The 13,395-nt window shown below is 34.5% G+C and overlaps 1 long non-coding RNA gene across 1 annotated transcript; it reads right to left on the reverse strand.

The window, feature by feature from the left end:
- Positions 1-4,182: 4,182 nt before the first annotated feature.
- On the reverse strand, positions 4,183-4,520 carry LOC124372321. Its single transcript, XR_006923325.1, has 2 exons — positions 4,471-4,520; positions 4,183-4,383 (listed from the first exon to the last, which is right to left on the reverse strand). It is a non-coding gene; the product is annotated as an uncharacterized LOC124372321 (long non-coding RNA).
- Positions 4,521-13,395: the final 8,875 nt, after the last annotated feature.

Genomic DNA, 13,395 nt, shown 5'->3' on the forward strand with positions numbered 1-13,395 from the left:
AAGAAGTGAAGTATCTGGGTTTAATCTTGGATGAGAAGCTCACTTGGAACTCCCATATTAGAAACAAGATATCCAAAGCAATAATGGCCCTTGGGGCCTGTAAGAGACTCTTTGGATTTAAATGGGGACTTAAACCCAAAATGATTTATTGGATTTACGAAACCATAGTGAAACCAATGGTCACATATGCTGCTTTAGTATGGTGGCCGAAGGTCGAACAAACAACAGCTGCAAAAAGGCTACAGAGTCTTCAGAGGTTAGCTTGCTTAAGCATCACGGGAGCAATGAGCTCCTGCCCAACACTAGCAATGGAAGCGGTTCTGGGTTATACTCCTCTTGGCCAGGAAGTGATGAGAACAGCTGCGATGAGCGCAATGAAGCTTCTAGGGACAAAGGTAATAAATGTTACCTCCCTAGAAGGCCATATGAAGATATTGGAAAATTTCCCTGAGGCTGAAATGCTAACCAAAGTATCTGATACTATGGTTAAGAAATACTCCTTTGAAAAACCATACACGGTCTCTATCGGAAGTAGGGAGGAATGGATTAAAAGGGAGGCCTACCCAAAAAAAAGGAGTCCTGAAGTTTTACACCGATGGTTCACTCCTAGACTCAAGGGCAGGATATGGAATACATGGACCTGGAGTTGACATGGCTGTGCCCTTGGGAAGACATGCCTCAGTTTTTCAGGCGGAGGTCATGGCAATAGATTCATGTTCTAGAAGATTCACACAGTTGGGGACTAAAGGATTATCATACCTTATACTCTCTGATAGTCAGGCTGCACTGAAGGCACTGGATACCTGTTCGATTGATTCGAAAGCGGTCTGGGAATGCAGGAAGGCCCTAGCAGAGCTAGCAACAAGTAATAGAGTAACACTCGGATGGGTGCCGGGTCATGAAGGAATTCATGGAAACGAAAAAGCGGACATCCTCGCCAAAAAGGGAGCGGAATCCATATTGGTGGGGCCAGAGCCAGGATGTGGAATATCCTTCTCCAGCATTAAAGCTCTGGTTAAAGATTGGGAAAAGAGGACAAGATATAAGAATTGGAGCAGAGCCTCGGGTTTAAGAATATCCAAAATGTTTATCTCTCCTTATGCAAAAGGATGGACAGCTCTCCTAGACCAGAATAAGGAGGATATAAGACTGATATTAGGAATGTTGACAGGACATGGCCCTCTGAGAAAGCACCTTTTGAAGGTAGGCCTTAGTCGGAGCAGCGAATGTAGACTCTGTGGAGAGGAGGAGGAGTCAGCGGAGCACATTTGGTTGGATTGTCCTGCCATCGTAGAGACTAGGAAAAGATACCTGGGAGCATACCTCCTCAGCCCCAAGGACATCAAAGAACAGGAGCCCTTAAATCTGATTGGTTTTTGCAAAAGCCTCGGTTTTTGAGGGCACAAATAAAAGTAAGGGAGGCGCAAAGGTCCTTTTAGGACTAAGTGCGGGGACAAAGTGTCCTCTTCCCTCAGAAGGAAAAAAAAAAAAAAAAAAAAAAAAAAAAAAAAAAAAAAAAAAAAAAAAAAAAAAAAAAAAAAAACCGAAGACCAACATATGTAAATAAATTGTTGATAGGAACAATAAGGCAAACTCAGCTGTATCACTGAAACTAAATATAAATGATTGGAAGTAGACAGCTTTTGACCGAAGTAGATTTTTCAATCCTGCGTATATACATACTCGTATATATTGTCTTCATCAGGACAAGAATGTCACTGGAAATTTTTATGACCGAAAGAATATTACAATGGTTGGAAGTAAACGCTTTTTGTCCGATGAGGGTTTCCGAGACATGCGTATTTATTTATTTATTTGGTCGGGGCAACACGGCAAACTCAGCTGTGTCGTCGGAATTACAATTAATTCGAACCATAAATGCTCTTATATGAACAAAACATGATACAAGAGACAGGTTAAAGCTGGTCATATTAACCATGAACTAAAAAGTGATGAAACGAATTTACACAATTTACCAGAATATAATTTGTTTTGTAACTGCAATGATAACTATGCTGCAGGTGAGCTCGTGTTGTATGTTGTGAGATAAAGCTTAAAGGTTTACTGTAAAATGATTTCAGCAGATTCTGTACTTGTAGATTATTAACTTAAGTAACTATAAATTGTTAATAGTAACCTTGTATAGACTTCAAGGGGATAGTCCCTTCATTTATACAGGGGATATTAATAGACACTAAAAAAGAATACTTAAAGAATTATTTATAACTAATGAATGGTTATAGTTTTTCGAGTGTATTAAATAAGGCCAAAAAGAATAAATAATTTTCACAATAATGTATAGATCACTTTTATGTTAGATGTAAATATTTCCATTGTTTTACTGTAGAACTATGCGATCCTGGAAATGTCTAATAATTTTTTGTTGGGTATAAAAATGTAATTTTGGGTATATAAAACCAAAGCAGGTATATATTGCAAAAACAATTTATTATCAACAAGTTGATTATATATTAGAAAGAACTGAATGGCATAGTCTATTTTCATGCCATAACGTAGACATATGTATGGACAAGTTTGTATAACCTTCTTAATAATGCCATTGAGATTAGTACTGATGATAAATACTGCTCTAATAAACCTACAACAGTCAGATCAAAAATCTCTGTATCAATGATAACATTTCATGGAAAATTAGGTTAAGAAATAAAGTATACAAAATTTAACTTTCAAGACCGTACGGAAATAACATTAAAAATTATCTTAATGCATTTGCTAAAAATCTAAATAACCTAATAGATATAACTAAACAGAATTATTATAGTAATTTAATAAAACGCTGTAACGGAAATACCCAGACACAGCAGAAAATAATAAACAGTCACACATGGGGTAAGAATAAAACAAAAATTGACTTTAATTTTAGATAACAAAAAGAAATATACTTGAAGATGCTGAAAAAATTGCAGATGAAATAAAAAAAAACCAAAAAAATTAAGATGGAGCTTGATTTGACTTTCTTAATGCAATCACTACATTGAAATTACAAGAACTGATATTTACAACTTTTTATTTTGTGAGGCCTTTTGATATCAGGGCTATCTTCTTCAAAGTCATCACATATCTTTTGTGATGAGTCTGAAGAAGATAGCCTTGCTATCAAAAAGCCTCACAAAATATAAAGTTATAAGTTCTTGTAATTTCAATGTAATGATTGAAAAAAATGCATGATCAACGTTTAAACAGCTAAACAACGGTGGTCTGCCACTATAGTGGAATAGTGAATAGTGGAGGGGGAGTGCCATGTGTACAGAAATACAACACCGGTACACAACTAGCCAACCAGCTAGCCATTCTTTCTTTATTTATGGGATTTATTGCGAAGAAATCAGTAAAATTATAAACACTAAAGAATAAGAAATTTAGTTGTTTTGGTAAAGTGACCGTTCATTTCATCAAATATTGTTCAGAAATTTTTTCATTAATACTTGTGACATAACAAATGTTAGTTTTTCCATTGAATGCTTTTCAAAATTACTAAATAAACTGTAGTTTGTTCCCATTCCAGACAAATCATATAGAACAAAACTTGATAATCTGAGACCTATTGATTTACTTTCTTTTTTCTAAAAGATTATTGAAAAAGCTATAAAATCTAGACTCCAATATTATTTAAATATTATAAATTTCATTAGCATAAAGCGAATCGAATTTGGAAAAGAAAAAGCCTTGAATGTTTTTATTGAAAATGGATATAACAATGTAAATACAGACAACAAATCCTCAGCTATTTTTATTGATTTCCTTAAAACTTTTGAATTAGTAGACCATAACATTTTGCTAGTAAAATTGGAAAAAAACTAGTATACAGGGGTTTGAACAGTTTTAACAGATAAAACACAAGTGAAGACGTCAGGGGAAAAACAAGCTCAGTCACATTTTGCAAACTTTTCAGGAAATAGATTTTAAAGTTTAAAGTCTAGTTTCTAAGTTAGTTTTAAGGTCAGGTTATTTTTTAAATGCTATTATTAATATTTAACTCTTTTAATTTCACTATTTAATTGTGTATTTCAAAAAAATAAATATTAACATCAACGTTTTTAAAATATTTGGTTAAAGTACAGTTTTTTACAGTGAAAAAACAGGCTCAGTCCCGGACTGAGCCTGTTCTTCCCCATCGTACTAAACGAGGATTGAGACTAGGATAGTTAACACAAACCCAAGTCCAAAATAATACAGATATTTATTTTACATATAAAACTTAGCACATTGAAAATATAATTTAATTTGGATTGCTTCATTTAAGACCCTAATTTTATTCATCCAAATGGGGAAGATTGGTGAAGTATTCTTGGGCAGCACTACTACAAAATATCTTTAAATCTTTCAAGTCATTGTATTTGGCCTTCTTGATAGGCAGTGGACCTGTAACAAAATAATAAATTGCAATAAGGCCTAGCAAGTTAAAATTGTTTTAACAGTTAAATTAGGTTCTTTAAAATGTTCACTTACCATCATAAGATTTTTCTGGCATTAGAAATTCATTTTCAGCACATACTGTTGAAGAATGGGTTTTTTTTCTTTGGCAGGATTGAACATTTGTCCCACGCTGCATAGTAAGAACTCCTCAGCATCAATTTTTGTTCATTACCATTGCCTTCCTTGGAAATTTTAAGCTCCTTTATAGTCCTGGTAGCAAATGGGCATTTTTTCATATATAATGTGTCCAAGAATTTTGTCCACTGTCTACAGAATTGATTGTCAATACTCACAACTTTAAAGGGAAAAGGGTTCTTTCTAGCATTTTCAAAAACTTCAATCCAATCTGAAGGAAGTTCTGCCTTAGATTTTGTGTTGACAAGCCCCATATTCTTGTCGCATTCCATGTATGAATGGCCACGCACAGGGAATGTTACTTTGATGGAGTCAAGTTTCTTTGCTTCATAAACAAGATAATGTAAAAATCTTATCATTGTGAAGTTTTTGTTCTGGCCCGAGCAAGAGTCACAGAATATGTGAAGGTGTCTAATTTTTTCATCCAGATGTTCATAGACAAAATTGTGTAGGAAAGAAGAAACATCATCACTCACCTCCCTTTCTTTCCTTCAGTCTCAGGATATAGGTAAAAAATACTTTTCGCACTAGACAACTCATGTATGTTAAAAGCATACATTGATAACTGCCGCTTGTAGTAGATGTCATTAGTGGTAATATTCGGCAATTGTAAATTCTTACCAAAGTCCATACTTATGGCATCATGTTCCACTGATTGCTTACATAATTGTTTGGCACGTGTTTTCCTTTTGTAGAACACATCTGCTTTGATTTTGTGGAGTTTTGCTTCATTTTTCAAGAGAAGTTATTTCCTTATTAATGTTAGCAACATCATCGGATTCTCTGTTATTTTTTAATTGTTTCTGTAGCCCTGTAATTTTGGCCGTTAGTTCATCGCACTTACTGCAAGTGTCAGTTCTGGGGTAGCCAAAACTGATGTTACAGTCACTGCAAAAACATTGTCTATATGTTTCATATGATACCTTTGCATTTGGATATTTTGTCTGAAACATTTGATGCATTTTCGAAACATTCAATTCTTCAGGTAGGTAGGTTTTGTTACTTTTGTGGAGGCTATAGTGCGATGATCTTCCTTTAAATGATTTTATGTGATCACGTATAAGTTCTACAGTTTCATTAGATACTCTATGTGGCCTATTTAAATGTTTACCACGTTTGTCCTTTGGTGATGTGCCAGCAGATTTAAGACTCTTAACCAAGAACTCAACTTTGGCTTTGGAAATTCCGTGAATAGAAATGAATGCCTTACGACAAATGTTTTCTTCTACTAACATGTTATCTTTCAATACTCGTACTTTATAGGCATAAGATGCTTGATTTTCTCTAGCATTTTCTACTCTAGGCCTTCTACGCTGAACAGGTATGACAGTTATTAACCCACATAAATAGCTATTTTGTTCATCATGTGACCTCATAAGATTAAAGTCGGAGGGAATCTTATTCCGAGATGTCTCATTTACTCGTCTGAAACAGCCACGCAAACACTGACAGTCACTGCCCATTTCATGGCTTTGAATTTTTAGCATTTTACTCACAGCCGACATCCTGCCATATTTTTTCCGTTTTTTTGAAAGCTGCTCGTTGGTTTGCTTTGTTGCAGCAAGGCATTGCACTTGAGGAATATCGTCCTCTCCACTATCCATGCCAATAACTTAAATATACAAGGCCTAAGCAATATATCTACAGTTATCTTGCTACTCACACAACTAATGTTTGGAGGTTATGTTGAATTTGCACTTGTTCTGACACATTCACTAAAAAATTAGCCTACATCACATTTCCCTCTTTAGCTCAACTACAAACATAAAAAACATAAGCTTACTATCTTCACTTGCAGAGGAACTTTACAATCATAACAGAGTGAACATGTTAACAGGATTAACTTTTAAAACAACACCACCAATCCAATCCAAGAAAGACAAAATAAACAGATCAGCTGATCCCACTCCCACAGTTCTCAGCTGGACTGAGCCTTTTTTTCCCCACAAAAGTAGGACTAAGCTCGTTCTTCCCCAGGACGTGGATTTTTCTTATTCTTATTACTAGGGACTGAGCTTGTTTTTGCCCAAAATTGATGTATAGATATGTTTAACAATGTTCAATTTTATTATAAATAGAAAAAAAACGTATTTTGAAAAAATGGACTGAGCCTGTTTTTCCCCTGACGTCTTCAAGTGGTTAGAATAGGGTCCAGCTATAGTGAAGCGAAAAAATTGAAATAGGGGTGCCACAGGACTCTGTCCTCTCAGCAACACTTTTTCCTTTTTTTTATAAACAACCCATAAGTCAAACAGGTTGAAGGAATGTCAAGCTTTCACCACTGATATGGCTTTTGTATTTTCAAACAAAGATACACGGCAGTTGCATAATTATATCGGAAATGCATTAAAGATATTAAGGCAATGGTGCAGTTATAACAAAATGATTGTTGTTTTTAAAACAAAATTAATGAACTTCGGTTATAATAGTTTTAACCAATTAGGAGAATTTGAATATAATTTTAATATTTAACATGTGAATATTCATTAATTTGTCTACAAAATTCAAACTGAAACTGTGAAGTTATAAATAGAGTAACTAGTTTAAGATATCTTGGGATAACAGATGATGACAAAGTTTTATGGAAAGAGCAGTTTAAAAATTTAAGGGTTGAAAAAAAGTATATATATATATATATATATATATATATGGTATTGATTGCTGGGTACAGGCTTAAAAAAACTAATCGTAATATTAAATTAAGAGTTCTACAAAACCATTAAATTAGTATTATACTTTTTTTTAAGTATGCAGTTAAATGTGTTACCAGTAAAGCACCTTTACACTTTTTGATAAAAAGTAATAATGAAATGGAGCAAAATGCTATAGATATATTAGACACAGTAAAACTGGAATCCTTATAAAAAAACCTAAAATCCTAAAGAGTGTATTACCTAGGTCTTTTGTTCGGCCACAAGTACATAACAAAGTGCCTGGGTTAACCAGAAAAAGTAAAAATATAAACAGTTTTAACAAGCTATCAGAAACATATTGCATCTAACACAGAGTCTAAAGTAAGAAAAAATGAGTTTAAAGAGTGTTATAAACTATAAAAAAAACACAATTCACTCCTTTTTTATTTTATGTATTATTTTTTATTTTTTCAAGATATATAACATTTTTAGATTGCATGGTTATTACTCTGAACTGCACTACAGACAGATGTACACTGAGCAAGGATATTGACAGGACATTGATAGCCAGGTCCATTTAAGAAAACAAGCTCCAACTTATCTAATCACTAGAGCACAAGTGAGTGCCTAGATCAGATAAGCATGGTCAAAATGGGCAATTCACATTATTTGAGCAATTTTTAATTATTGTTGATGTTGATGGTATAACATACTAACTCTCGAGCATGTCCACTAGTTGGTATTAATGTAGATGTGTTTCTCATTTCAGAATTGATAATCAGAAACGCTGTAGCTGAAGGCGATTTGTTGGTTACTTGAATGGAAAAAACTTTTTTTGGTCATTGTTATGGGTAATTAAGTGTAGACTCAGCATACTTCCAAAACCCTGTAAGATAGTATTCACCTCCTCAGATGGAACAACTCAACAAATACTGCCAAAAAAAAGAATATCATTGGATTTACTCTGGTAAGCACGGACATCCTTGTAGCGGATGAGAATCTGTTTGAATGTGCCTTTGGATAACATTTTTACATAATCAATGTGGTTAATAAACTCATATTTTTTCAGAGCAAGGAGATTTGTTTTAGATTTAAAATGAGTTGTTCTGTAAACTTTGAGAAGAGAGGGTGGAATGTCAGGGGACACCTTCCTCCTGAATCAATGGAAGACACCCACTACTTTTATTATATATTTATTGATTGGGAATTTTTTTAACTTTCTTAAAAGATAAATTACAAGGTTCAGAAATATTTTCAGATACCATAGAGGAACTTGAATCTTACACTCAGAAAAAATAGGAAGCTATCAAAAGGGGCCTTTGTGGAAGAGTGTCATAGTTAAGAAAAGTTTAAGCTTTCAGGCCTGTTTTTAGTGAAAATTGATTCAAGGTACTGATACGGATTTCTTTCCATGATTAGCATTAATTTCAGGAGTACCTGGGGATCCCTCTCTGAAACAAGATTTAAGAACTCATACTTGTCCACGTATAAGTTGAGTGTGTTTTTGTATTTATTGCTTTTTACAACCAACTAAACTTGAGGACAACTAAAAGCTATCAAAACAGTCAATAGGTTAAAGAAAACTATATCACTACAATGCACATGCATAAATATAAAGCTAAAAAACAATAAAGTAAACAAATATAAAACATGACAATGAGTACGCCAGTCTCAAATCCAGTACAAAGAAAAGAAGAAACAGACTAAATCCTCTGCACAAAACAGATCCATCATATGATGCATACAACATAGTTGGTAAAAGATGTGTATTACAGTATGGCCTAACAGCCCAGTGCAGTAACAGGGTTCAGCTTAACTTGGAACACATAAGAACATATAATGAGCATTGGAGGGTGAAAGAACCAATTCATCTGGTCTTTTTTTGTCTCTACCTACCTTTGGCTTTGCCTGAGCAAGGTTGTCACTTTCCACAGTGCACACTTGGCAGATCAATACACTTTCCAATATTATGGATGGTACCGATGTGATGTTTATTTTGAATAAGAGTGGGAGTGCTTTTTCTGATAGGAGCTGCTTTAGAGCATCTGACTAAAACAACTGTTAGTCATTTCATATAGTCCACATTGTCAACTTCTATCTTTGCGCATGCAGGAGTGAGCAAACCTACATTTTCTCTGCAGCAGTTAAGTATGGGTTGTGCTCTAGCAGAATACAGTTAGGTATCGTGTGTCCTCTCACAGTATATGAAGTGTGGCTAGAAAAAAACCGGACAGAAGCTTGAAAAACTTTTACTAACAAATACTGAGAATTTGATATTATTACCTTCAATGTACTCCCTTCCTCAGTCTCTACACCGTTCCAAGCGAATTTTCCAGTTGTAAAAATGCTGCAGATCATTTTCTGTAATCCTGTACATGACTTTCGTCGCTTTTTCTTTGACTGCTTAACAGTCTCAAATCTCATTCCTTTTAAAGCTGATTTGATTTTAAAGAATGATAAACAATCACAAGGGGCCAAGACAGGTGAGTAGGTGGATGATCTAAGACAAGGATGTTGTGTTTGGCTAAAACCGTCATGACTGACAAAGCAATGTGAGCTCGGGCATTGTCCTGGTGGAGAATCCAGTTTGAAATGACTGTTTTTCACAAATCATTCAATTTTCTCCGTACACACTAATATAGTTAGTCTGAACATTAATGTATGAACTCCAAGACACTGTTTGCCCCTTTGTATCCCATCAATGTGCACAATCCCTTTGATATATATTTTTAAAAACCATCATTGCCTTAAATTTGTCATGGAGAATCGGGTAATAATCCAATGCATTGATTGACGTTTAGTTTCAGGATCATAAATAAAAAACAAAACCACGATTCATTGCAAGTAATAAAATTTTGAAAGTATGTATGATTATTTTTCAGTATCAGATGAAATTATTCTTCGGCTTTCCTTTTATTCAGGTGTGAGGCACTTTGAAAGACTTATTGAACATACTTTGTTCATGTTGAAACATTCATGAAGAATTTACCTAACACTTTACTTGTCAATTTCTGTTAACTCAGACATTGTTCTGATTTTCAGTCTTGTTGCTGACAATGGTCTGCAGTATGTGTACCATTACTTGCATCTTCACGGCCATATTCAAATTGTTTAAACCACTCAAACACTTATGTTCATGATAAACAATCATCACAGTACAAATTGTAACACTTGAAATATTTCACTAGCAGATTTTGAATTTGATGACTCATAGAATTTTATGTTCACTTGCTGTTCTTTCTGGACACTAAACATTTTCCCAATGCAGAGGCAAAACATTAACTGATTGTAATTAGGGCTACGTGCACAATAAGTGCGGAAGCCAGACGAAACTTGAGCAGCAGGTGTAGGGGAAGTCACGTGACTAGTCAAACAATGTTCAGCTTTATTGCTTTCATTATTTGGCTACAATTCTAATTTGTTTCTTTCTAGCCACACCTCATACAGTTCAGTTTATTTCAAGCAATAAAGATTGCATCTTGCTATGTAGTGAAGCTGTAATGAAATCATTCTTTAAATTATTAAGCATATTTTTAACACCCATTCATCAATGGTTAAATCCAGGATGATTATTGTGATAATTGGGATTTAAGATAAAACTTCACTCATGAAGTTTTCACCATGTAAATTTTCAGTGACTTTCATTAAAGACAACTTGAAGTACAGTTAAATCCCACTTATCCGTAAATGGGACCAAGACTACCTCAGATAAGGAAAAACTCGGATAATCCAGAGATAATGTTAATAGGTTATAAAACAACAAACATTTAGGATTTTAAAGACAGTATTATATATGTCCAAAATCCATATTTACACTTAATTACAAACAGTTATTATATAATATACATTGATATAGAAATATCAAAAAATCTTTAAGTTGTGAAACAGTCTTTGATTGATAATTGTGATAATCTCTTTCCCCTTTTGGTCGCCGCGTGGAGCGCCACCACTGCAGTGTTAGGAGGTCAAGTGGCGTGGACTCCTCTTGCTGTTCGATGCAGGCAATGACAGCATCAATCGTCTTCAGTCCATCGGAATGAGACACTTTAGGGGTGATATGGTCTGTCAGATTCTTGCAGATTGTTCACAATGTGCAAAATTGTGTCATGACTAAGTAGTTCTATTTGATCATCTTCATTGCACCACACACGGCTATCTTCATTTTCTATCTGCTGATCACGAGGAAGCTGATTAGCTAGTTGAGCTAATTCAGATAGGCTTTCATTGTCCTAAGTTGATACATTTTCTTTATGCTTTGGAAAGTTAAAAAGTATTTTGAATTGTTAACTTTGTCCAAGCCGTTGTGATAAAAAAAAACTGCATCTTTGATTGTTATTTTTTTCAGAGATTAACGCTTATCCCATCGTCTAAACGTAAAATAAGTGTCTGAAGAAGTCTACGTCTGCAGTTTTTGTTCAGGGTCTCAAGAACTAATTGATCTAGGGACTGTAGTAGCGAAGTCACATTAGGGGGTAAAAAGATGGCCTTAATATTAGCACTACAAAGCTTGTCCTCATCATGGTGTGGAGGTGGTTTGTCTATCGATAGGATTGCTTTGGGAAAGCTTTCTGTTTTTTTTTTTTAATGCTTTGACAACAGGGATAAACTACAAAAAAATTCCTTAAAAATCTGACTGTTCAACATGCATTTTTTTGGTTTCAGCACATAGTGGGCAAACGGTTAACATTGATATGTTTAAAGGTCCACCCAGGGTTTGTGTGCCTTTCCAATCAGTAGAGGTCTCAGTTTAAATGTTCCTGATGAGTTGGAGCTTGCTAAGATTATTGAACACGCTCTTTGCTGTTCTTGAATCCTGGAGCAGATTTTTCACATTTAACTACCAAAGGTTTAGTCGCCAGCATACGCAAATTGAGCCCAGCCTCATCACAGTTAAATATTTTGCCAAATATTAGACCAGACTTCAAAACAACTTCTGCCAATTATTATTTTGAAATTCTGTAATTTCTGAAGAATCAGCCGATAATTTTTCACCGATATCAGTGTCTAACACCATGCCGTTTTTCCACCTGTCTAATCATCCATCACTGGCTGTAGAACTGTTTTTGCCATCCTTAAGCATTTTATGAAATTCTATTGTCTCTGCTTATGGTATTACGCGGTTATAGGGCTCCCCAACTCCACATTTTAGAAAACCATAAAAACAAGGCTTCTGATGTCAGCTCATATTCCCCTTTCCTCATTGTTTTCCACAATAAACCGCTACTCCCACTCACACTTTTATTAACAAATTTCTCAATGTTTGGTCGGTTCCATCTCCAATTACCAACACTAACTTGTAAATCTTCAGCCACCATTTAATTGTTTCGCCATTGTAGAAATGTTTTAATATTTTTATTTTTTTCTTCTAGAGCCTTTTTTGTTTTCCACTCATTGTGTAACACTAACACTGTACCCTGTCCACAGCTAAAAAGATGGGTAGAACATGTCCAAATAAATTGTGCAACTGATTAGCAGTAGAAATATGGCGACATTGCAGTGTGACTCAGTGAAAGTTCATTCCTATAGGCTACGCTCAGACGAGTCTTCAAACAAACGTCGGGCGACATATAAAAAATCAGCAACTGTTACGACACCAAGAGGATGCGTATTCTAAAAAATTCACTACTCGAACTAGCAACAGCCAGAGTACACGTATCACAGATCAATATAGCCACCAGTCATACGTATTATCTTATTTTTCTACTGCTTGGTGTATAAAAAAAATGTATCTTCGAATGCCTTTGTTAACCCGGGCCTCGGTTAATCAGGACTCAGATAAGTGGTAGTTTACTGTATGTAAGTTTATCTACTATTTAATTCCAAAACACCTAAGTAAAAAACATAAAGAAAAATGTTAATAGAACATTATACAAAATTACTGTCTTATTTATAAATTTGAAATCCTGTTCTGAGGATATAATTTGTGTACAATTTGGAATATAAATTAACATGGCGAAGTTATGTAACAATATTGAATAAACAACTATCAGGTTCAAAAGTTAATCTAATTAAATATTGAAATTTGGTTGAAGTCAAATGACAAATCCTCAAATAAACAGGTCATTAGTGCAAACAAGGATTATATCAATTTTAAATAATTCAAGTTAAGCATTGAAAAACGTTTTCTCTTTCAGCATGTCTCTAATAAGAGTTCTAAACTTAAACAAACTCAACACTATTATATGGCATT

Source organism: Homalodisca vitripennis, unplaced genomic scaffold (assembly GCF_021130785.1).
Source record: "Homalodisca vitripennis isolate AUS2020 unplaced genomic scaffold, UT_GWSS_2.1 ScUCBcl_2902;HRSCAF=8056, whole genome shotgun sequence".
Taxonomy (NCBI): Eukaryota; Metazoa; Arthropoda; class Insecta; order Hemiptera; family Cicadellidae; genus Homalodisca; species Homalodisca vitripennis.